This window comes from Chenopodium album, chromosome 6 (genome assembly GCF_948465745.1).
Source record: "Chenopodium album chromosome 6, dcCheAlbu1.1, whole genome shotgun sequence".
Taxonomy (NCBI): Eukaryota; Viridiplantae; Streptophyta; class Magnoliopsida; order Caryophyllales; family Amaranthaceae; genus Chenopodium; species Chenopodium album.
The window spans coordinates 14,080,489-14,104,155 of NC_137839.1; the positions used below are offsets into that span (position 1 = coordinate 14,080,489).

The following is a 23,667-nucleotide window of genomic DNA, read 5'->3' on the forward strand; positions in this document are numbered from 1 at the left end:
GTGTTATTATTGTGACCAGCCTTATAATAGAGAACATTGATGTCAATTTAAGAAGCCACAACTTTTCAAAGTTGAAATTCCTAGTGAGTGTGATATAGAAGAGGAGGACAACATGGGGTCAGAATTGGAAGTTCAGTCTGAACCTCAGATTTCTGTCAATGCTCTAGCGAAGAGTCAATCTTTCCCGACTATGAGAGTGAAAGGGGTTTTGAATGGTAAGGATTTTCATATCCTTATTGATTTTGGTAGCACCCATAATTTTGTTGATGTCAATATAGCAACCAAACTAGGGTGTAAGTTGGATCAGATTACCTTTCAAGCTGTTTTAGTTACCGATGGGAATCATATCCCTTATCAGTCCATGTGTAAGGGATTTGCTTAGGAAATGCAAGGACATTAGTTTGATGCTGATGTTTTGTTAATTCCTTTGGGAAGTTGTGATATGGTGCTAAGAATTCAATGGTTGAGGCTATTGGGTCCTACATATTGGGATTTTTCAGAAGTTAAATATGGAATTTAACCTTGGGGTAAAAAGTTTGTTTTGAGGGGGTATTCCCTCTAAGAAACTCTCAGTGGTGGAGGGTAACCCTACAGACAAAGTTTTTGATTTAGCAGTTCAGTTATGCCTTCTGCAAGTATTGGAAATGAACCGTGCCTTAGAGCAGGACATCCATAATCAGCCTCAGTTTGCAGAATTTGATGTTCTTAAGCAACAATTCAGCATGGTGTTTAAGGAACCAACTGGTTTACCCCCCCTAAAAGAGGAGTCTTTGACCACTCTATACCTTTACTTCCTGGTAGTACTCTAGTGAATATTAGTCCTTATAGGCACCCTTTGAAGCAAACGGATTTTATTGAGTAGTTGGTACAAGAGATGTTGGATAGAGGAATTATACAAAATAGCTCTTGCCCATTTGCATCACATGTGGTTCTTGTAGGGAAGAAGGACGGTACTTGGAGATTGTGTGTGAATTATAGGGAGCTGAATAATAAGACTGTCAAAAATAAATTTCCAATTCCAGTGATAGATGAATTAATTGATGAGTTAGCTGGAGCTAAGGTTTTTAGCAAGTTGGATTTGAGGGCTAGATACCATCAAATGAGAGTAATGCTAATGATGTGTTCAAAACAACATTCAAAACTCACATAGGACACTATGAGTTCTTAGTCATGCCTTTTTGTAATACCCGAGATTTTAAAATCCGATTTATCATACTCTAATATTTATTTTATTAGCTTAATTAAGGTTTTGTCTCTATTTTAACAAGAATAAATGTTTAGTCTGAAATTTTATTTTAAAATCATATTATACTATTCCGAAAGCTAATTTTTCGAAGGAAAATAATTTATTTTAAAATGTATTTCAGTTTAAGTAAAATTTTTATGTTCCGTATGTTTAAAGATTTATATCAAAATCAGTATTTTTACCCGAGAGAATAAAATGACCAAAATACCCTTATTTATACAAAAGGATAACGATTAAGTCATGAAGATCAAAATTATTTTACATCTCCTAATACTTGTTGCTTAATGTCTTGCTAAACCAATCAAGGATAATTGATTAGACTTTGCCAACTTTGCTTGAGCTTATCCTACTCCCTCAAGGTTAAGGTATAAAAGGGAACAAGAAGACAAATTCCACCTCTTCAATTACCACCTTCACGGTTAAGAATTTGATGGTACAAAGTTTAATTTTGCTTCTTTATATAATTAGTTGCTCATAACCCCATGATTATCACAATAGAAATTTGATCATCCCTTTTCTTAATGTTCTAGCAATAAGAAGACAAAACCCACCTCTTCATTGTTATTCTTCACGGTTAAGCAATGGAAGTTAGTCAAAGAGTTCTTCCTTCCTATTTGCTATTCATGTTATGCTTATCATCAATTCATGTGCAAAAGTTTATCTCCTCCCTTTTCTTTATATATATATATATTGAACTACTAGCAACGAATGAACGATGAATACACTCCTTAAAGAAAAAAAAACCAACCGTCTACTTGGGTCGATCACCGCCACTAATCCAAGCCAACATCTCCATCGCTCTAAAACCTTGTCACCATAAAGCATATACTATATTTTCCTAGATAGCCTCTTCTTCTTTCATGACCATGTTCTTGTCAAAACTAATGGAAATGATCTTTTAAGATCCATTGAGACTGTTGCCTTCATATTATACTAAGCCCAAGGTAAAAGCAGTATTGTTTATGATGTTCATAAGTGTTCTTTGAAAAGAAATCTTGTTTTATTTCTTGTGATATAAAAATAACTAATTTGTTTTGAAAGTAATTCTTGTACTTTAGTTAATAATTTAGTAGAAAAACTATGACTTCTTTGAGTCATAAAGCTACGTATGGTATTACTTGTATTTAGAAATAAATTTATTGATTTTATACTAATATAATTAAAGAGTATAGTTTAATCATTTTCCCAACTAATGCAATAGTTTTTTTTTTTTTTAAGAAGAATCGGACCTCGGAGCTCAGTGAGAACGATAGAATAAAGGCTAACAGGAAGGTTATCATACTGTAAATCGAGGTAACGACTATTGCTAGTACCCGCAATTCCCTTCGAAATGTGTTTATAAAAGCATGATGTCATTTTTGAAAGTTAATTATATCTCTGGATTTAATGACTTGCGGGATGATGAACGTGTTTATTAATGTACTTCAGTTTAATGATTTATATGAATGATTTTATTGATAAACGTTTTTTTTATTAATATTTGGATCTTACGAAAGTATGTCATGAATCTATGAATGACTTATGTAAAAGTTACACAACATGATAAATAACAGTGAAAGACCTAGTCTGTCTGGCAGTATATGTTTACAGGTTACTTCTCGGTCATGCATGTACCCATGGGGCATTAGCCCAACTATGTCGAGCATCTTCTCTATGTTATGGGCACCGGCCCATCGCGGAAGACGTTCCGCCATGTCATACTTGCCAGCGACTAGCATGTTAATATGAACGTTATATATATATCATTATATGAATTTTATTAAATGTTTTAAAATATTCCATTCTCCCTGTTTTGTTAACTAAAATGAATTAAAATGATGTTACACTACTAGAGTAGTTCGTTACTGAGTCTTCGGCTCACCCGTTTTTATGTTTTTATGTTTTAGGTACTGCTGGGGATGATGGAGACGAGTAGTAGCGAGGATTTTACTTTCAGTTATCACTTAATAGTAGTTATAGTTTTAAGTTGTTTAATTTGAATAGTAAGACTAAGCTACTTAGTAAAGTTTGAGATAAGATAGGATTTTCTATTATAAAAATTAAGAAAAATGTTTGTTATAAATAGATTACTATGTTTTATAAATCAAGTTTGTTAATTAAGTATGTTTGTTTCCTTGTAAGTCTCGTGAGGGATTTACGGCAGTGACGTCCCGACCGTGTTAGGTTAATTCCGCTGCTAAGATTATCTTAATAACTGAATTAGAGGTCGGGGTGTTACACTTTTGGTCTGACTTATGCCCCTACTTCTTTTCAAGGGTGGATGAACCATGTGTTTAGGCCACTTTTAAGGAAGTGTGTGTTAGTATTTTTTTATGACATACTAGTTTATAGCAGATCCTTGCAGAACCACTGGCAACATCTAGATAAGGTGTTTGCTCTGATGAAAGATAACTACATGTTTGTGAAGGAAAGCAAATGTATTTTTGAAACAAATAAGGTGGAGTATTTGGGTCACTATATTATTGAGTTTGGTGTGGAGACTGATCCCAAGAAGGTTGCTGCAGTCAGTAGTTGGCCAGTTCCATCTAATGTAAAAGAACTTAGAAGCTTCCTAGGCTTGACATGTTATTATAGGAAGTTTGTAAAGGGATATGCAGTGATAAGTAAACCTTTGGCAAATCAGCTAAAGAAGAATGGTTGTAATTAGAATGATGAAGCACAACAAGCCTTTGAATTGCTTAAGTCTGCCTTGATTTCAGCACCAGTTTTGACCATTATAGATTTTGGCAAGCAATTTATCTTGGAGACTGATGCATCTAAGATTGGTATAGGGAATATATTAATGCAAGAGGGCACCCATTAGCATATATCAGCAGGGCATTGGGTCTAAAGTGGAAGAATTAGCTTTCTATGTATGATAAGGAATTGTTGGCTATAGTCTTTGCTGTCCAGAAATGGGAACAATATCTTGTATGGGGGCATTTTGTTATCAAGACAGATAAGAAAAGTTTAAAATGGCTATTGTAGCAGAAGATTTCTACTATATTTCAGCAGTTCTGGTTATCAAATCTAAATGGCTTTTATTATGAGATACAGTACAAATGTGGGAGGGAAAATATGGTAGCTGATGCCTTATATAGGCTTTAAGGTTCTGAGATTCTATGTATGGCAGTTACAGTATTAGATTCCAATTTGGGAACCTTAATTGCTGCTAGTACCAGTTAGATGACAATTATGCTGCAATCATGCAAGCTTTGCCATCTGGAAACTTGGTTGCAGGATTCCAGTGGGATGACACTCTCTTAAGAAGAAAGGGCAAAATTTTAGTGGGTCCCGATGACCAAATGAGGAATAAAATTTTTTCTTGTCATCATGAATCCCCATAGAGTGGTCATGGTAGAAGGGAGTTGACCTTGAGAAGGGTTAAAAGGTTGTTCTACTAGAGGGAACTCACAAGAGATGTCGGTGCATTTGTGAGGAAGTGCACAGTGTGTCAGGCTGCTAAGTATGATACTTCAGCATATCCTGGTCATTTACATCCTCTTCCTATTCCTTAGGAGGTTTGGCTTGACATTTCTATAGATTTTATCACAAGACTTCCTAAATCAGCTAGGAAAGAGGTGATATTTGTGGTGGTGGACAGGTTGAGCAAATATGCTCATTTCATGGCATTATCTCATCCTTTTACTGCACTACAAGTAGCTCAATGTTACTTGGATAATGTATTTAAGCTACATGGGTGGCCAAAATCTATAGTCAGTGACAAGGACTTTGTGTTCTTAAGTCAGTTCTGGAAGGGGTTATTCACTCTACATGGGACTGAGCTACTTTTGTCTACTGCTTATCATCCTCAGACTGATGGTCAAAAAGAGGTGGTCAATAGGTGCTTGGAAGCATAACTTAGGTGCATGACATGAGATCAACCCAGGAATGGCATAAATGGTTGTCTCTAGCAAAATGGTGGTACAATACCCATTTTCATACTGCTATACAATTGACTCCCTATAAGGTTGTTTACAACCAACCCCCACCTTTACATTTTCCATATTTGGTTGGTGAGGTTAAGAATGATGAGCTAGATAGAATCTTTCAAAGAAGGGAAAGGATGATTGCAGATTTGAAGTTCTATTTGGAGAGAGCTTAGAGCAGGATGAAAAGTCAGGCTGACAAGCATAGGTCTGAAAGGTCATTTCAAGTAGGTGATTGGGTTTGGTTGAAACTCCAATCTTATAGGCAGCACTCAGTACATAAAAGGAGCAATCAAAAGTTGTCTTATCAATTCTATGGGCAATTTCAGGTAGCTGCTATGATTGGTAAAGTGGCTTACAAGTTGAAATTGCCAGTAGAAGCCTACATGATGTGTTTCATGTATCTCAGCTCAAGATTTTTCAAGGAAAACTGCCTTTGGTCTCTCATATCCCTCATGTGTTTTAAGGGTTTGAAATTGGTTCTGATAGAATTCAGCCTGCTGCAACTTTGGACAGGAAAATGGTGAGTTTCATAATCAAGCTCAGGTACACTATTTGGTTAAATGGGAAGGCTTTCCTGCTTTTGAGGCCACTTGGGAGCCCGCTGAACACTTTAAGAAGAAGTAACCTGACTTTGTAATTGCTTAGACTTGAGGACAAGTCTTTTAAAAGGGGGAAAGCTATGATGCGGGAACTTTAGCTAATTGTTTTGGCGGGATTTTTTAGTTAATTTTATTTGTTATTAGCTGAGTGTTGGTTTGTTAGTGGAATGATGACGTGTATTCAACTATAAGAGTCATGTAATAATTGTGAGTTAGTTATGCAATTAATAACAAACTCTCTTCTTCCCCAAATTCTCTCTCTAATTTCTCTCATTAAACCCATTTTTCTGCCGTTAGAGGAGCTTCGAGCTTCCTCCCATATCAATTAGCCAACCTATGGACTTCCTATTCCAGTACTTTGGGAGCACAAAGTTGGAGCGTTCTTGAAAAAAGGGTGCTTTATTTTGATGATCTTCTAATTGAAATAAAGAACCTACTCGGGGAGGACATAGTTGGGGTGACTTCGCCTCGATTGTTAGTTAGTTTTTGTATTTTTCTTTTTGGGTTTGACCCTATTTTGCACCCAAAAAAATGTTTACCATAAATTAGGAATGTTACACACTTATGTGTAAACTGCCATAACCTATTTAAAGGAGTTTACATTCGGTTTATGACATTCTTATGTTTAGATAAGATTTGATAGCTTCAAATAAGTTCAAATAAAGGAAATTTTGTCTAGAATTACCCTAAGATAAGGTCATTTGTGAACAACTACCCAGAAGTTAAGAAAAGTTTGGATATCACTATCCATTACCGTTTTCCGCCCAAAAAACGTTAATGGGGTCCACTTTTTCACTTTTCCTACTTAATTAACTCCTCTAATTACCTTCTCTCATCCTCTCTACTTAACTTCCCCTAAACCCTAGAAATCAAAACCCCCAAATTTAGATATCCTACTAATTACAATGGCTAATTATACATCCTACTAATTACAATGGCCAATTAATAATTAAAATAAAATTAAATTCAATCTCAAAGTTAAAGTAACCGAAACCTAGAACTCAATTGAACCCCTAAACCCTAGAAATCAAAACCCCCAAATTTATTTGAACCCATAAACCCTAATCCGAATCACTAATTTACACCTTAATTATGTTAATTGCGTTCAATTAAAACTTGTTAAACAAATATAGTAAACAATAGATTAAAAGGAAAGTGTGAAACATCACTTGAATAATTAAGAATTTGTGCTCAATTTATTGAGTATGTTCTCTTAGATTTTTTGACTGAGAATGGAGGGGAAGTTAATTAGGGAGGAGAGATAAGGTAATTAGGGGAGTTAATGAAGTGAAAAAAGTGAAAAAGTGGGACCAATAACGTTTTAATTGGACGGAAAACGTTAATGGGTAGTGCTACCCAACTTTTTGTAACTTCTGGGTAAATTTAAACAAATAAAATAAATGGGTAGTTGTTCACAAATGACCCTATCTTTATGGTAATTCTAGACAAATTTCCCTCAAATAAATGATAACAAAAACTAAAACACTACTCTTAGAATGAAAGCTCATTCGAGAAAAATAGCCCTTAAGTGAATTCGTAAGGGTATGCAATTCTAGAACCTCGCAATTTACAAAGGTAAATTCACTCCAAACTCCAAACTAGCAAGACCGTTTAAGAGTATATGGGAAAAGGTCACGAAATCTTTAACCTTAAAGTTAAGAGGGGTCAAAATCAAATTTTGAACCGACCCGAAAAAAACTATCTGTTTCAAACTATAACCTATCCGATTTGATCCGAGAAATTCAAGATCCAAACGCAATCTGTAATCGAACTAAAGTCAACTCGAATCTAAACTTGACCCTATCTGAATTTAACCCGACATCGATTTGATCCAATCTGAACTAAACCCGAATTCGATTTGAATCAACCTGAACTCAAACCAAACCGATTTGATTCGACCCGAACTCAACCCGGTCGAAATTGAATCGGAAAATAACCGATTTAATCCGATTTATTTTGACCCAAACTTATATTTACCCAACCCAATTTTAACTCGATTTCATTTTTACCCGATCCGAATTTAACCCGACCATAATTAATTATTGACCTTTTTATTCAAGTTCTTATACTACTCCATCCGTTCCAAAATAATGTTATTTTTGGAATCTTGGACTATTTAAAAATAAGAGAGAATCTTTTAAATTTCTCTCAATCTATAAGAATAAATATAGTCATGTGGAATCTAGTTTGATTCGTCTTGATGAGTATGTTATTAATATCTAGCTTTATAATTTTTGCTAATGTGATACTGAAGATATTTGCGGTCAAAGATAAGTAAAAATTTTGGATCGATTTACGTAAACAGGAACATCATTAAGATACGGAGGGAGTACTATATTTACTAATCCCTTATTAATAAGTTAACGTTTTTACTACAAAGAAATAATCCGCGATAATAAGTTTACTTCATGTATATACCAATTATATAAAGGAAAAATGGAAAAAAAAAATCCAACCTTCATTTTATTCCTCAAAAATCCAACTTTTATACCACCCTTCTCTAACAGGTCCATTTTACCTATGACCTGATAAACATGTTAAATTTTTTTTATTCTCTCATTTTCCCTTCTCACTCCTATTCTTTATCTCTCCTCTCACACCTCCGCCACCACCACTCATCACCGTCGTTTCACCTCTCCTCCCCTCGCTCACTCTCATTCTCCCTCTCTATCTCTCTCTCACCCTCGGCTCCATGGGGCTTGCGAAGGGTGGGATGGGCAAGTGGTGGTCGTTCGGGGAAAAGGGCGTTTTTTTAGGTTGTGTTTCAGGCTAATCAGGGAGGTTTTTAGGGGCTAGGTTTCAGATAGGGAGGGTTTTGGGGTTAAAGTTATCAACGGTGGGTGGCTGACGTGAAGGAAAAGGGGGAGGTGTAGTGACGGAAAGGGGGGTTTTTTGATTTTTTTTGGCGGCTGGGCGGTTTGCGAGGTGTGGGTTTTTGTTGGTTGCTCGGTGGTGGAGTTGGTGGCTGGGCGTGTGTGTTGTTGGATGGGTTGTGGAGTTGGTGGCTGGGCGTTTGTGTTGGTGGCAGGGGAAGGTGGTGGTGGTGTGAGTTGGTGGTTGGGCGTTTGTATTGGTGGCAGGGGAAGGTTTCAATGGGCTGTGCGTATTGGTGGTGTGCGCGTTGGTCCCGGTGGATGGTGGGCACACAGGGGAGGGAGGGGGAGAGGGAGTGGTGGCAGGGGAAAGTGGTGGAGGTGGTGGTGGTGGAAAAGGTTTTTTTTTTTCTTTTTCTTTTAATTATTTTTGCTTTTTAATAATTAAAAAAATAATTAACCTATTAATTTAAGACACGTGGCATATAACTTAGAAAAATCGGTCATCAACAGGTAATGGAACAGTGGGAGAAGGAGGGGTATAAAAGTTGGATTTTTTAGGAATAAAATGAAGGTTGGATTTTTGTAAGGAAAAAGTGCATAGGTTGGATTTTTCTTTTCTATTTTTCCTTATATAAAATTACTTTCTAAGCTTTATATTCGTCTCATCTAAAATTTCCTACAAATAATTTGTAATATTTGAACATTAAAACCTCTTCTTTCAACTCGATAAAAAATATGACACATGAATGACTTGATATACACTACAAAAATAAAAGCTTTTTAGCAACTAAGTATAGCAACAGATTTTTAAAATGTTGCTAAATAGCAACGAATATAATTTTTTTTCATTGCCTAATTAAAAGCGGTGTTTTATGCTTTAGTTTTTTTAATAATTAATTGATACATGTTTTTGATTTGTTGCTATTTTAAAACAAAATGTCTTACTAGTTGTTATGATGCAGAAAACACAAAAAAACTCTCTCTCTAGAGGCTTAGCCATCGGAGAACAACTTCAACACAATAGTGTTCGGAGCTCTAGGAGCTTACTTCTAGTAGGGGGCAAGTAGTGTTCCTTCAATGCTCAGCATTTAGTGTAGTCTTACTGGATTATCTTTTAGATTAGGTCCGTTCTACTCATCCCATTGTGTTTTTATTTGGTGAAGATGACTCCTTCTTTAGAAATTGAAATGGAGTCTACGCAGGAGATAGATTTAGTTAACAAATCAGTCACACGTCTTGATTTGGGCATGGATATTCCAAGTACTGTCTAATTGAACGAGGATATGGAGATCAACATCGATGACCAACTAACAGTGTCTCAAGCTGATTCAGCTCAGGATAAAAGGATAGGAGTAACTCCTACGGAAGCAGGGGAAACTTCTGTAAAAGATAAACAGGATAGTGGTCCAATGAAGAGGATGGCAGGATCATTTAGAGAGGCAGTCACTCACTCCTCACAGTGGTTCAAAGAAGCAAGAAAGATAATGGTAGCATCTAAGGAATGGGATGACGAAGATGAGGATTTAACTACTAATTCGAATGCAGTAAAGTTTCAGAAGGAAAAGCTAAAAGAGCTTAGAAGGCCATGGAATCTGACTCTAATCGGGAAATGCCTAGGGATTAAAATCAGAGCAGAATTCATGAATTAGAGAGTTCAACGCATGTGGAATCCAAGGGGGGGACTTGAAGTAATTGAGATGGAAAATGGAGTGTTCCTGTTTCGTTTTTCAATCCAAGATGATCTTGAGAAAGCCCTTTTTGGAGGGCCGTAGTTTATCTTTGACCACTACTTAATGATGGCTAAATGGAAGCTAAATTTCAGACCATCATCGGAAAGTTTCAAGAATATTTCGGTTTGAATCAGATTTTCAGAGCTTCCGGTAGAATATTACGATAAGGAACCTCTGTATAGCATAGCTGAGGTGGTGGGGAAACCAATTCGGGTGGATTACTCCACTGATAAAATCAGCAAATGCATATATACGCGTGTTTGCGTCGAAATCAATCTTGAACAACCATTAGTCACTAGAGTTTGGGTCGGTAAAGCATGGCAAAAAATCGAGTTTGAAAAAATCCACACACTCTGTTTTGAATGTGGTAGGATAGGACATACAAAAGACAAGTGCCATTTAAAAAATGGTAAAAGTGTGCTTCAGACCACAACAGGGATAGAACTGAGTAAGGTTGCAGATGGGCAAATGGAGATAAGCTCGGAGCACCAGGAAACCCCCCCTACTCCTACGGTGTTGCAGAAAGAAAAAGAAAATAGCATAGGGTTTCAGATAACAAGTAAAGAGGACTATGGCCCGTGGGTTTTGGCGGCCCCAAGAAAAAAGTATATTAAAAAAGATGATAAGGGTAAAAAGGAAGGAAAGCAGGTAAGAGAGCAGAAGAATACAAATGAAAAGAATAAGGGGAAATATTAATTGGGAAGGTTGGATGAATTATAACATGAATATGAGCAATAATTGGAGGGTGATTTTTCTGTTGCTCTTTGGCATACGTGGAGAGCTAGGAACTACACGGTTTTCCAACTTGCTATTTTCCACCCTCTAACCTTGTTTAACAGATATAAGCTGGATTTGGATATTATTCTTAATGTTTTTCAGGGGAAAGGAAAGATTCCAACTGTTCTAATTCGTGAAACAAGGTGGCAAAGGGTGAAAGGAAACACCATCAAGATCAACACCGACGGTGCTTGGGAATGGAGGCGAAAAGACACCTCTAGGGCTAGTGCAGTGGCACGTACTTGTGACGGAGATTGGTTCTTTGGGAAAGCATGGCAGACTAAAGCTGGAAGTGCAGCACAGGCTGAGCTATTGGCCATATATGGTGGAATGCAAATGGCTGTCGATGCGGGGCTTACAAATGTCGTTATTGAAACTGATGCTCTCTCTCTTAAATCTACCATTGATGATGTGGAGAAGAATGGAACCCATGATTTTGTTGCTATTCTAAGGGATATGCAGACCTTACTTGCTAAAGGCTGCAAATTTTCTTTCAACTACGTCCCAAGAGAAGCCAATAGAGTTGCTCACTACCTTGCATAGATTGGAAAGGAGTTGAAATCTGGAGCCAATTTCTTTGATCAACCACCCTCATGTGCTAGGTGACAGGGTAAAGTCGTATCCCGTAATAAAAAATAATTCCTAAGTCCTCTAACTAACGTAGATAGGGAAGTAGGGTCAATCTCCACAGGGAAACTAGTCTTTTTACTCCTAATTTATTATTATAATCTAAACTATTTAAGTAACCAATATTTATAGTTGAATAAGAAACTAAACTAAAAAGAGTAGGAATAGGGAGAAAATAATATATAAAGGATCTAGGTCATAGGTTCGCCAATAGATAATACTCCAGGGTAAAACATAGTAATCAATAATTGACATTGCATAAATAACATGATTAACAGGCTCTCGCAATTTATTAATCAACATAGATCTAACAGGCTCTCGCAATTTACTAGATCTAAGTCCTTATTGAAAATAGCCTTTAATATCAAATTAACATCTGCTCGATTCATCAATTTAATATTGCTATACTTTTACAAGCCGCAATTGTAAAACATTAAAACAATCCAATAAGAAATTATCATGCAATACCAACAATCAATAATAGTCAATCATCAATGCATCAATTAACCAGATTGTAAAGGGGCTCTCGCTACTTATTACAATCACACAATTAATTTATCGGTATTAAATCTCATCTCTCGAATCTTGACTTAACCATTTATAAATTAACTTGCCTATTGAAACTAGACCTAAGCATTAATTCTCATCTCTCGATTCTTGAATCAATATTGTCAAACTCATGCATAAAAGATAGGCCTAATCTAGTCACAGAGCATTAAATCAATCAATAGGAAATTAATCTAGCATTGATAATCAACAACAATAATTTACCCCTTCATATTATTTATTAGATCCCCATAAACCCTAGAAATTAAACTACTCACACATAATAAAAACTAAACTAATCAAAGTAATAAAATAAATCATGATGAAAGGAATAAAAATAAATAAGATTAAAGGAAGAGAAACGTTACCAAAATAATCTGGAATTAATCAAAGAAATAAGAACAAAGGTTTAGAGAGAGATTAAGAGAGAGAAAACTAAGTAGAGAGAGAAAGTCTAAGAGAGAAGGATGATAAAAATCGTATTACGTAGGAGTATTTATACTCCGTACAAAAATCCTAAGCTAAAACAAATTAAAACTATGTTAATCATCTACTAAGAAAACACGCGCCCGATCGGGCGAGGCACCGCCCGATCGGGCGCGCCTTTTTTTGACTCCAGTACTAATCTCGCGCCCGGCCGGGCGCGTCACCGGGCGCCAGACCAAGCTTCTCCCGCCCGGCCGGGCGCGCCTCCGGGCGCCAGCCTTTTTGGCCGGGCGGCTCATTTGGGCCAATATTTGGACTTCGATTGGGCTCCAATTCTTCGGGCCAATCTGGGTTTCCTCTTTGGGTCTTGAATACTCGGTTCAAATGCCCCGGTATCACCTATACCGAGCCCTTAATCACCGGTTCGATGGCTCTAACCGGCCCTGGGCTATAAAATCTGGTCGTGTTTCTCCAATGCTCGTGATTGCTCCAAAATATCTCGGGAAAATACTCCAAAAGCATAAATCCCTGCAAAAGTCAACCAAATCTACGAAAACACTGGAAAACACCAATTAGTAATAAAAGTGGCTCTAAAGAGCCAAAAACACTACTAATTATGACCAAGGGACGGGGGTAAAATACTATATAAAATGGACACATCACTAGGGATGCGTATGATGATGATCTTACAGGCAGTATTTGATTATGATGAGGTTACTGCCCGAGGTTTGTGGCCTGCTAAAATGGTACGATGGAATCTGCTGTTTAATGCCTGTAATGTTATTTGTAGGAAGCCTTTTGAACTATGATATTATCTCTATTATGTTTTCTAGTAGTAGTCTGATCCTTTGGATTATCATGGCTAAGTTAGGAACTTGGCATTTGCTTTGTACTGTGACTTTTTCTAATTAATTAAGTTCCTTTGGTTTAAAAAAAAAGTCTTACTAGTTGTTACTATATGGCATCATATGTTTCTCTTGTTTCCATATGGTAACAAACTATGGAAACAAATATTTTATTTGTATTGATTTAGAAACAAACAAAGGCAATGAATTTTTAAATTGTTGCCATTAGAAACAAGTTGTCTAAACTATTGTTGCTAGATGATAATGTATTTTTTTTATTTGTTGCCATTGGAAACAAGTTGTGTTACATTTTGTTGTTAATTTTTATGTAGGCCACTTTTTGCTATTATGTATAAAATTATTTGAAGACACTCTTCTTATTATTTGTTGCTACAATGACATCAAATAGAGACGGATTTCAATTTCGTCTCTAATTTAGAGACGGATTTTTGATTTTGTCCTTAATTTAGAGACAAAATTTTCAATTCCGTCTCTAATATTTCGTTCACTTATTATAAATTATATATATGCATCGAAGTAAACAAATAGTACTTGGTATAGTTGGTAAGAGATTCACCATGTGACATCGAGGTCACAAGTTCGATTCCTACCAACTATGGTTCTTGAGATTGGGGATTCAAAGAGCCTTACATGCAAGCATAGTCGAGTCGAGTTCACCTGACCCGAGTGAGATTTTAGATTGGTAAAGGTCGAGATCGGGTTAAACCGAATTGCTAATAGGGATTGAGTTTTTGTCTCGTAGTGTTGATATATAGCAACCAATGATTATGATTTGTTGCTATTTTTATGAACCAACTTTAATAATTTGTTGATATTTTAGGAACTAACATTAAGATTCTGTTGCTAATTTTAGCAACGACCAATGGTAATCTGTTGCCAAAGTTGGCAACGAATGCACCAAAAACAACAACAATCATGGAAACTATATTTAAATTGATGCAATATTGCAACAAAATTGCTTTGCAACTGGTAGCCAAAATCACATGGCAACAAGCCTTTTAGCAACAACAAATTTTTGTTTCCAACTTGTTGCTAAATAGAGTTGGCAACGAATTTTTGGTGAATAGCAACAAATTTTAGTTGATGCTATATTGACCTAATAATAAGATAAAAACTCAATAATAACTCTTACTTTAAAAACCTTATTATTGGCTCGATTAATATCTAGCCAAATACAGAAAGGAATTGAATTGAAATTGACCAATTAATGAATCAACAGATCAACCTTATCTTAATCCATTCGAAATTACCCAAACCCAAATCAACTCGACCCAAATTCATCCGACCCGAAATTAACCCGGTTAAACCCGTTTTGAACCCGATCCAAATTTATCCGAACCGAACATGAACCGATCTGGAGTTGAACTGACCCATATTCGACCCGGACTCGATAGACCATGACCCGAATCTGACCTAACCTGACTCGATCTGAATTAAAAGAATAATTTTAACCCGAACATATCCGACCCGAACAGACTCGACCCGAACTCCATCCGATCACTACCACAAAATAGGGAATACATAACGCACAATAGAGAGCGGTCAAGTTAGTTAGGCGATCTCTAGAATTCTATCGAACGCCTATGTAAGATGTGCGCTTTGTATGTTAAAAGCTATAGAGCGCCTACATTAGTTAACCGTTCTATTTGATTTTTTAATATTTATATAAAACATGTGACTTTAGATATACATCGCCTTTCTTAGTTAGGCGACCTATATGATTTTAGCATAATTTTAAACAATAAAGATAAAATAATAACCTAACCCTATGATGCCTTTCCTCAACCAGCCGCCCTCTCCTCTCCTCTTTCTCTCTCCTCACCTCTCCTCTCCTCAAGGCCAGAAAACTTGTTTTTTTTTTTTTTTTTTTTTTTTTTTTTTTTTCCAGTTTCAAAATCAAAACAAATGCATATCATTTGAATTATTTCCCTCAAATTTATCAAAAATTAGATTTGATTGCGGTTTAATCTAAATGAAATCATGAATACTTTTGTACTACCTTTTTCTCTTCTCCATCTTTCTCTATAGTTGAATCAGTTTTAACTGATGATGCTCCGCTGCAACGCCATCGAGGATCGTGCCAGAGAAGCCGCGCGGAGCCAGAGAGATAGCCGTCGTTTGATCTTAATGCGTTGAAATTAGGTGTTGCTGCTATAAAACAGATTGTGAAGATGTGAAGTCTTAAGATTCATAAAGGTATAAGAAGATTAATCTCGTTTGTGTTCGAATTTCAATATTGCAAATATATTCGTTTTTTGGTTTTTTATAAGTTGGTATGAATTTTTTGGCTTTTCTTTTCGATCAGTTCTTGATTTATACTTCTCAATTATTAGATCTGTGGGTGTTTAGTTTTCATGGTATAATTTCTGATTTTATCTTTTATCAATTGATTTTTATGTTAAAATATCAGATTTTTATGATTTATCAATTTATTTGCATGTTCTAGTTTTGATTTTCATCTTTTATTAATTGATTGTCATATTATAATTCTGGTTTTCATCTTTCATCAATTGATTTTTATGTTATAATTTGGATTAATTTCTAATTTTTATCTTAAAATTTGTGGGTGTTTGGTCATCTTCTCTATTTTTGTGCGCTATTCTTGCTACAGTGGTGAGGTTGGTGGAGACGTTGCTGGTGGAAGAGTTGTCGTTGAGTTTCTGGTCGGTGCACTTCTAAAGTGTTAGTTAATCAGTGGTTTTTTTTTATTTATTTATTTATTTCAAGGAATTTAATAAGGGGTATTACATACACAACTTGTAATTGTAAATTTTTTTAAGGAATTTTGTTATTGTAATTGAAATACGGAGTATTTGTATTTTAATTTTTTCGGAGTTTATTTTATTATGTACAGTACAATTTATTATTATTATTATTATTATTATTATTATTATTATTATTATTATTAAAATAATAGTAATAATAATAATAGTAATAATAATATTTTTTGTATTAAAAAAAGTGAGGAATAGAGAGCGCCTATCTATGATAGGCGTTCTGTTTTTATGTAGCTAGATAGCGCCTATGCGAAGATGAGCGCTCTATTTTCCTAGTTTTTTTTTATTAACTTTTTATATAAAATATGAAGCGCCTATCTTAGATAGGCGCTCTGTATTGTGTTAGATATAGATCGCCTCAAAGAGGCGTTCTATAGACTTTATAGGGCACCCTCTCAGAGGAGCGCCCTACAGGCGATCTATATTAGTTGTTTTAGGCGCTCTCTATTCCCTATTTTGTGGTAGTGGATTATCCGAATTGACTCCTCTACTTAAAGTGCCCTTAGCTAATAGAAAGGGCAAGGCAATAATTTAAATAATAATACTGAATATAATTTGCTTATTTTTAGCCAATGCATAATGCATATACTATAGTTTGCCTATTTTAAGTCAATGCATAATGCATATACGAGTAATTAAGTATGTAAGTATACTATATATACGGTATACCAAACACGTGCGGACGTGCCCTAAATTCTTATCCCCTTCCACTCCCATCATCTTCATCACAAAATTATTCGAAATATATATTTTTATAAAATTATCAAACAATTTATAAAACAACAACCGGCCACCATAAAATTTGCCATTGATGATGATAATATATAGGAACATCAACTACTAATAATGCACATACTTGATAATGACGTAACAAAATTAAAATTAATAAGATGTTCTTTTCAAAATGAACGATTGTCGATTGATGGGAGTTTCATATTATTAAACAAATTTCTGGATAATATAATTTACACAAAACGAAGTTTTCATATGATGGAATAATAAAAAATAAAAAAAAATAAAAAAATAAACATTGAAAAAACAAAACTTACTTGGATCAGTCGTCGTCTCACATCGTTCGTTTGTTTGATCATTTAATGCATTGATAATCTGATACGAGTATCATCATAATCTTCATTGACGACTTGTACAGCAAAATTATAATTTCCTTTATTTATTTATTTTATTAATGTTGATTGTGTTTGTTAATCGCTTGTTTGTACTTAGAACAGTTAGAAGAGGAAAAAGGAGAGTTCTTTTTTTTGTTACTTCCGTAATATTTACTCCGTAGCATATATATATATATATATATATATGCGCGCATACCATACAAAAATTAGAAGGAAAAAAAAAATAATAACCAATGCCCGCCATCAACCTAGAATCACCCAAAATAATTAAATAAATAAATAAATAAAACACCAGCCATGTTTAGTAGGAACTGTAAAACTAATAATATTGATAAGATCTAATATATATAAATTAAAGGGGAGTGAGAACAATATTTATTTATTTATTTATTATTATAAATAAAGTGGAGTGAAACAGTTGAAGATATAAATTTATATGTAAGAAGTGAAACAGTTATTAAAGGGTAATTATGAGAGGTTATTTTTTTAAAAAAATAATTAGGTTAATAATCCCGTGCGATGCACGGTTTTATAATAAGAATTGAATTATAAACTTTTAACACATATTGAAAGAAAATAACTACTTCCTCCGTTTTTCTAATTAATTTTTGATTAAATATGAATATACAATTCCCAAAAATGCATAATTTTCATATTTAATTAGGAAATTTTAAAATTATATTATTACCTATTGGTAACAAATCATAAATAACTGAATAACATAATCCTATATATAAAGTGCGTGAAAGGGGGTTTTGAACTTTTGGGTGATAAATTTTACTTTCCTAAAATACCCCTCTCAATTTTGTTTTACTTTTTTTTAAAAAAAAAACCTACCATCTGAAACATAATACCATCCTTTAAAAAATACCATCTAAAAAACCTAACATGTGAAAAAAAGAAAGAAAAAAAAAACTTCCATTTGAAAAAAAAAAGAGAATTTTACTCGATAGATTCACATGCACGAAATTTCGTGCGTCTCTACACTTGTATCTTTAGAAAACAAAAGCTTGTAAAGGAAAAATATGACATCATACATGCATTTTGGAGGGAAAAAATATAATAAGAAAGTGACACGTAGGCAGTGATGACATCAGCGATTGTTATTTTTAATATATATATATATATATATATATATATATATATATGTATATATATATATATATATATTAATTGTAGATAAAATAAAAAAAATAAAACAAAAAAAGTATTTTTTGCAAATTGAGACGGACATTTTGGGAATTAGTAAATTTATCACCCAAAAAACCCTTTGTCTTTATATAGTACTATAGATTTATGCATTTAAATTACTCCATTTAAAAGAAAAACTAATTTTTAGTCCCAGGCAACGCCCCCAATTATCATATGAAATTGATCATTATTATACGTTGTAAGTTAAGACTTTATTATATTGTAATAATCAAACATGTTTTCATATATTTGCTACATATTACTTTATATTTAAAAAATTACATATATATCACATAGCTTGGTGATAAGAACACTTAGCTCTAGAATGGTTGTGTGTTTAAATCTTGTGGAGAACTTTTCATTATTATAAGTGCATGAAAGCAATGAAAAACAAATAGCGGGTAATAACATACATATTTTTCATTGTTTTAGTGAGGGGAATAAAGTAGCTAATAAACTAGCTAACTTATTCAGAGTTGTTGAGAGCTTGTTGTATGCACCGGTGTATTGTACACCGATAAGTGTTTTGTTCTCATTTTGAGGATTTGTTTATTATTTAATCATCAAATGAAGAGAAACAGCTAACCTTGAGTTAGTTGGGTGTATATATTACAAATTCTAGGAATTGTCCAAGAGGACATACCTCTTTATTTCGAGGTTCCTACGATCGAAATAGAAGGAGATTCCAATGGAGGACATCTTAGGGGTTAATACTTCTCGTTTTAATTTTTTATTTGTAGTGTATCTTTGGGCTTCGCCGCCCTTTTGCATAAAAAAAAAAAAGAAAAAAAAAAGTAGTGCAATGAGTAGTTGAGTAGGTAATGCGGCGTAGTGAGGGAGTCTAGGTGATACATAAACGTTCTTAGTAATGCCTTTTATTATATTAGTATAGATTTGTCATCGAATATTATCTACAAATTCATACTTCCTCCGTTTTTTTAGTTGACACGTTTCCTTAGTCACGTTTGTCAATGCACAACTTCAACCATTCATATCTGATCTATAAGTATCGATAAGCAAAAAATTTGAAAAGTTAATATCTTGAAAATATATATCGTGACAAATCTAACAAGATCTCACATGACTATATTTTTCATTACGTATAAAGAACAAAACATGGTCAAAGGTGAGTGTGTGAATAGTGGTAAAATTAAAACGTGTCAATTAAAAAAACGGAGGTAATATATGTTAGTTGATGGTGTGTCACTTCACATATAAGACAGTTGAGTATTAGCGTTATAGTGATGATTAAATATGATACCTTGAAAATAGAGTATTTTATTAAATTAGTCGAAATTAAAGAATAAGGTTACTCAAATGAACAAATAAGAGTTTTATTATTATTATTATTATTATTATTATTATTATTATTATTATTATTATTATTATTATTATTATTATTATTATTATTATTATTATTATATTGTACTTGATTTTACTCGTACGTACTACCATTGGTTTGTATTATTTGCAACTTTTGAATTTTTTATATCTCACAAATAATATACCAAAGTTGCATATGATACGAATTGGAGTTAGTATAATAAATTTACATTATTTTTATGGATGAAATAAGGTTATTTTTAATTATTCTTATAAACAAATGTGGCCACATTATTTGACTGACTACAAATAAGACATAGGTCATGTGTTTCTATACCACCTTATTTTTGCTTAACTAAAATTATTATCATAAATTGAAATTATATTAATTTGATTAACTTAGGGGCCGTTTGGTTGGGGGTAATCAGGAAAGAGAATGGGAATCAACTGGCTCAATTCCCTTTGTTGATGTTTGGTTAGCACTTTTATTCATTCCCTTTACCCTCCTTATTACCCCAAATTCTTCCAACTCCATTCCCCACCCCCCTAGACTTTCCCATTCTCTTTCCCTACCCACCTTCACACCACCACATCACCACCTTCACACCTACCAACACCACCAAAAAACCAGCCTAGATCACCGCCGCCCCTCACCTGACCACCGCCGGCTAGGGTTTTGAGGGTGGTGGGAGGGCCAGGCGACGATTTCGGGGGAGAGGGAGATCGGGGCTAGGTTTTTACGGGGTTGGGGGTGGTTTTGCGGGTGAGGGGTGGTCGAGGCTCACGCAGCTAGCGGCGGCAAAGCGAGAGGAAGGGCGGCGAGGGGAGGGGGATAGCCAGCGAGGGACAGGGGAGGGCCAATGAGGGGTTTGGTGGCTGAGAAAGATGAAATGTGTGGTGGTTGTGGTGGTAGTGGGGTGGTGGTGTGGTGGTGGGAATGATTCCTTTGTTTTAAAACAAACAACAAAGCGAAAATAGGGTATTTTCATTCCATTCTTCTTCTTTCCCTTTGTTCATTCCATTCCAATTCCCTCGTGCGAACCAAACGGCCCCTTAGATTATTTTCATTGAACCAAAATTAATTTTAGTTAACTGTAATTATTTATCCTAATTCTCTATTATATTTCTTCTTTAATCTTATTAATACTTTTGAACTGAAATCATAGAATTTAAGTTTTTGAAGCTAAATGAACAAAATAAAATATTTATTAAATTAAATTTTCCTATATTGTAACGAATAACTCTATTAAATTTAGATTTATAATTAAATTAATGCACAACAAGTGTTGGCAGTGTACACTAGGTCACTAGGTAAGATTTCATTTCGGTGCCAGATTTAAAAACAGCTAAAAAATACTTCCTTTGTTTTTTTTTATAATTGCAACACTTTCCTAAAATGAAAATGTCACAATAGTTACAACATACTATAAAAGGAAGGATTTTATTGTGAAAATGTTACTATTATCTTTATTTAATGCTCATGGCCCACTTAATTATACTCCTAACAACCCCTTAATGCTATTGTAAGTGTATTACATCATATGAGGTGCATTTTCTTAAATATCGTGATAAAATGTGTATAGCAACTATAAAAAAACGAGGAAGTACAAAGTAGTTCGAAGAAAGTAGAGTTAAGCATAAAGGAAGGACCTCACTTTTCAGATTTTTCACTTTTAAGTACGTTCCACTTTTTTTTTTCATTTTTTTTTATTATTTTTTTTTACTAGAGCTTTTTTTTCATCTTTAAGGAATGTGGTTAGTTTTCCGTCTAGATAACCCACCTGAGCTCTGGCCAAAAAGTGAAGTCCTTTAAATACAAATTGTTTTTGGAAACAAAATGCTCCTGGGAGTCTCTTAGGGTAGTAAGGTATCAAGATGTCCTAGAACTAGGTGCAAAGTATGTCCGAATTTCCCTCCGCTATGCCTTGCTGTCCAAGAGCTAGGCCTGCAAAAGAGAAAGAAGGTTAACTACCCCGGGGGTGTGACCCGGGAAAGCCCCTCCGATGCTTAAGTCAGCGAATGTACTTTCTAGAGAGAAAAAGTAGAGAGCGAAAGAGTACTTTAGAGAGAGAAAGTAGAGAGAGAAGGTTAGAGGATTAGAAAAAAGTTACCATCATTAATGAATAGAGAGCTATTTATAGATGTACTTTCAGGTGGCAGAAGTTGTACTTAATTGGACAGATTAGGGGTAAATCCGTACTTTGCTCTGACTAATGATGGGCTGGATCATGGAGGGGTATTTTTCGTAATTCCAGGTCAATGGGCTTAGGACAATGGACTTGGCCCAAACATTTAGCCCCACGCGTGATGTGGGAACGAGATCGCATGAAGTTCGGATGTCACTCGGAATAGAGATGAGAGAAGTTGTCACATATGCTGGAGTAAATCCCAAGGCATACCCGGGGGCTAAAACGAGCCCCAAGGGTATCTGAGGGCTAAAAAGAGCCCCAAGCGACTTGCAAGGGTGAAAACCAGCCAAAGCAATGCATTGAAGGTACTTTAATTCAGATGATTGAGCAATTTTGAGAGCTAAGCCTGATGATGGCTTAGAGATAACTGATGAAATTTCCACTTTCAGAATATTTTCTTCAGGTTGAGCTTCATGTATTTTGCTGAAGGCATGTCTTGTCTCCATTTTTGACTATCCTTGGGATTTTTAGAGATAATCCGATGATGATTTCATGCTAATTAAGCTGGTAATTAGACTTTAATCCTTCAATGGTGACTTTCTGGGCTCAAGTATCACTTAGGCCCATTTGCACCAGGGTTTTGAGGGGTTTTCATCTTCTTAGCTTGAACATATGAACTCCCCCCTTACTTTACATGCTTTTCATTTCTCACTTGCCTTTAAGAAAATTCTCGAAAATTCTCCTAATTTTCTCCCAAGTTCTTGAGAGTTTGAGTGTTCAAGTCACATCATCCAAGTTCATCCAAGTTTATCAAGATCTTCAAGAGGTATGTGAAAAATTTTCACACTTTGATTTATTTTCATAGATCCGAAGGCATGTCTATGCGTTTTTTGTACTTGGAAATTCTGAAATTTTGAATTTATCTTAGGGTTAGATACACTTGAACTATGAATTGATTTTACCCCGGGGTAGGATGGCTATGCCCAGCCGAAATTAAGGGTTTTTCTTTGTAATTTTCGATTTTTTGGGGTTTAATTTTTGGCTGGGATATTGGAATTGAATTTGGGATTTGTGTTTGATAATTTATGAATTTTCGGACTCCTGACTGGCTTAGCATAGGATTTTTTTTTTTTAATATGTTGAGGTGAGGAGAGACGAGAGGGCCGAGGAATCTAGAGCAGGCCGAGGGATCTAGAGCAGGCCGAGGGGGATTTCTGTTCAGCCGAGGGAGTACGCCGTACAGCCGAGGGGGTGCTGTGCAACTGAGGGATGCCTCGTGCAGGCCGAGGGGGTCATGCGCGCGGCCAGGGGATCCGTCAGGTTAGGCGAGGCGAGAGATAATCCCGAGGGAGTGAGACCCTAGGATATAGAGAGATGAGCGAGGGGAAAGTTGAGAATGCCGAGAGGTTATGCGGTCGAACTGGGTGTGCCGAGGGGGTCACGCACAGGCTGAGGGGGGTCGTGTGCGAGCTGAGGGAGTTGTTTTCTCGGGTATTGGTTCATGCCGAGAGGGTAGCCCGAGTGTCCGAAAGGGTAACATGCACGGTGAGGGGGTTTACCGAGCGGGATGAGGAGA

The 23,667-nt window shown here is 35.2% G+C and overlaps 1 long non-coding RNA gene across 1 annotated transcript; it reads left to right on the plus strand.

The window, feature by feature from the left end:
• The first annotated feature begins 1,967 nt into the window (after positions 1–1,967).
• LOC145634632 (uncharacterized) lies at positions 1,968–3,285 on the plus strand. The gene is made up of 3 exons (XR_014113454.1): positions 1,968–2,190; positions 2,465–2,539; positions 3,133–3,285. It is a non-coding gene; the product is annotated as an uncharacterized LOC145634632 (long non-coding RNA).
• Positions 3,286–23,667: the final 20,382 nt, after the last annotated feature.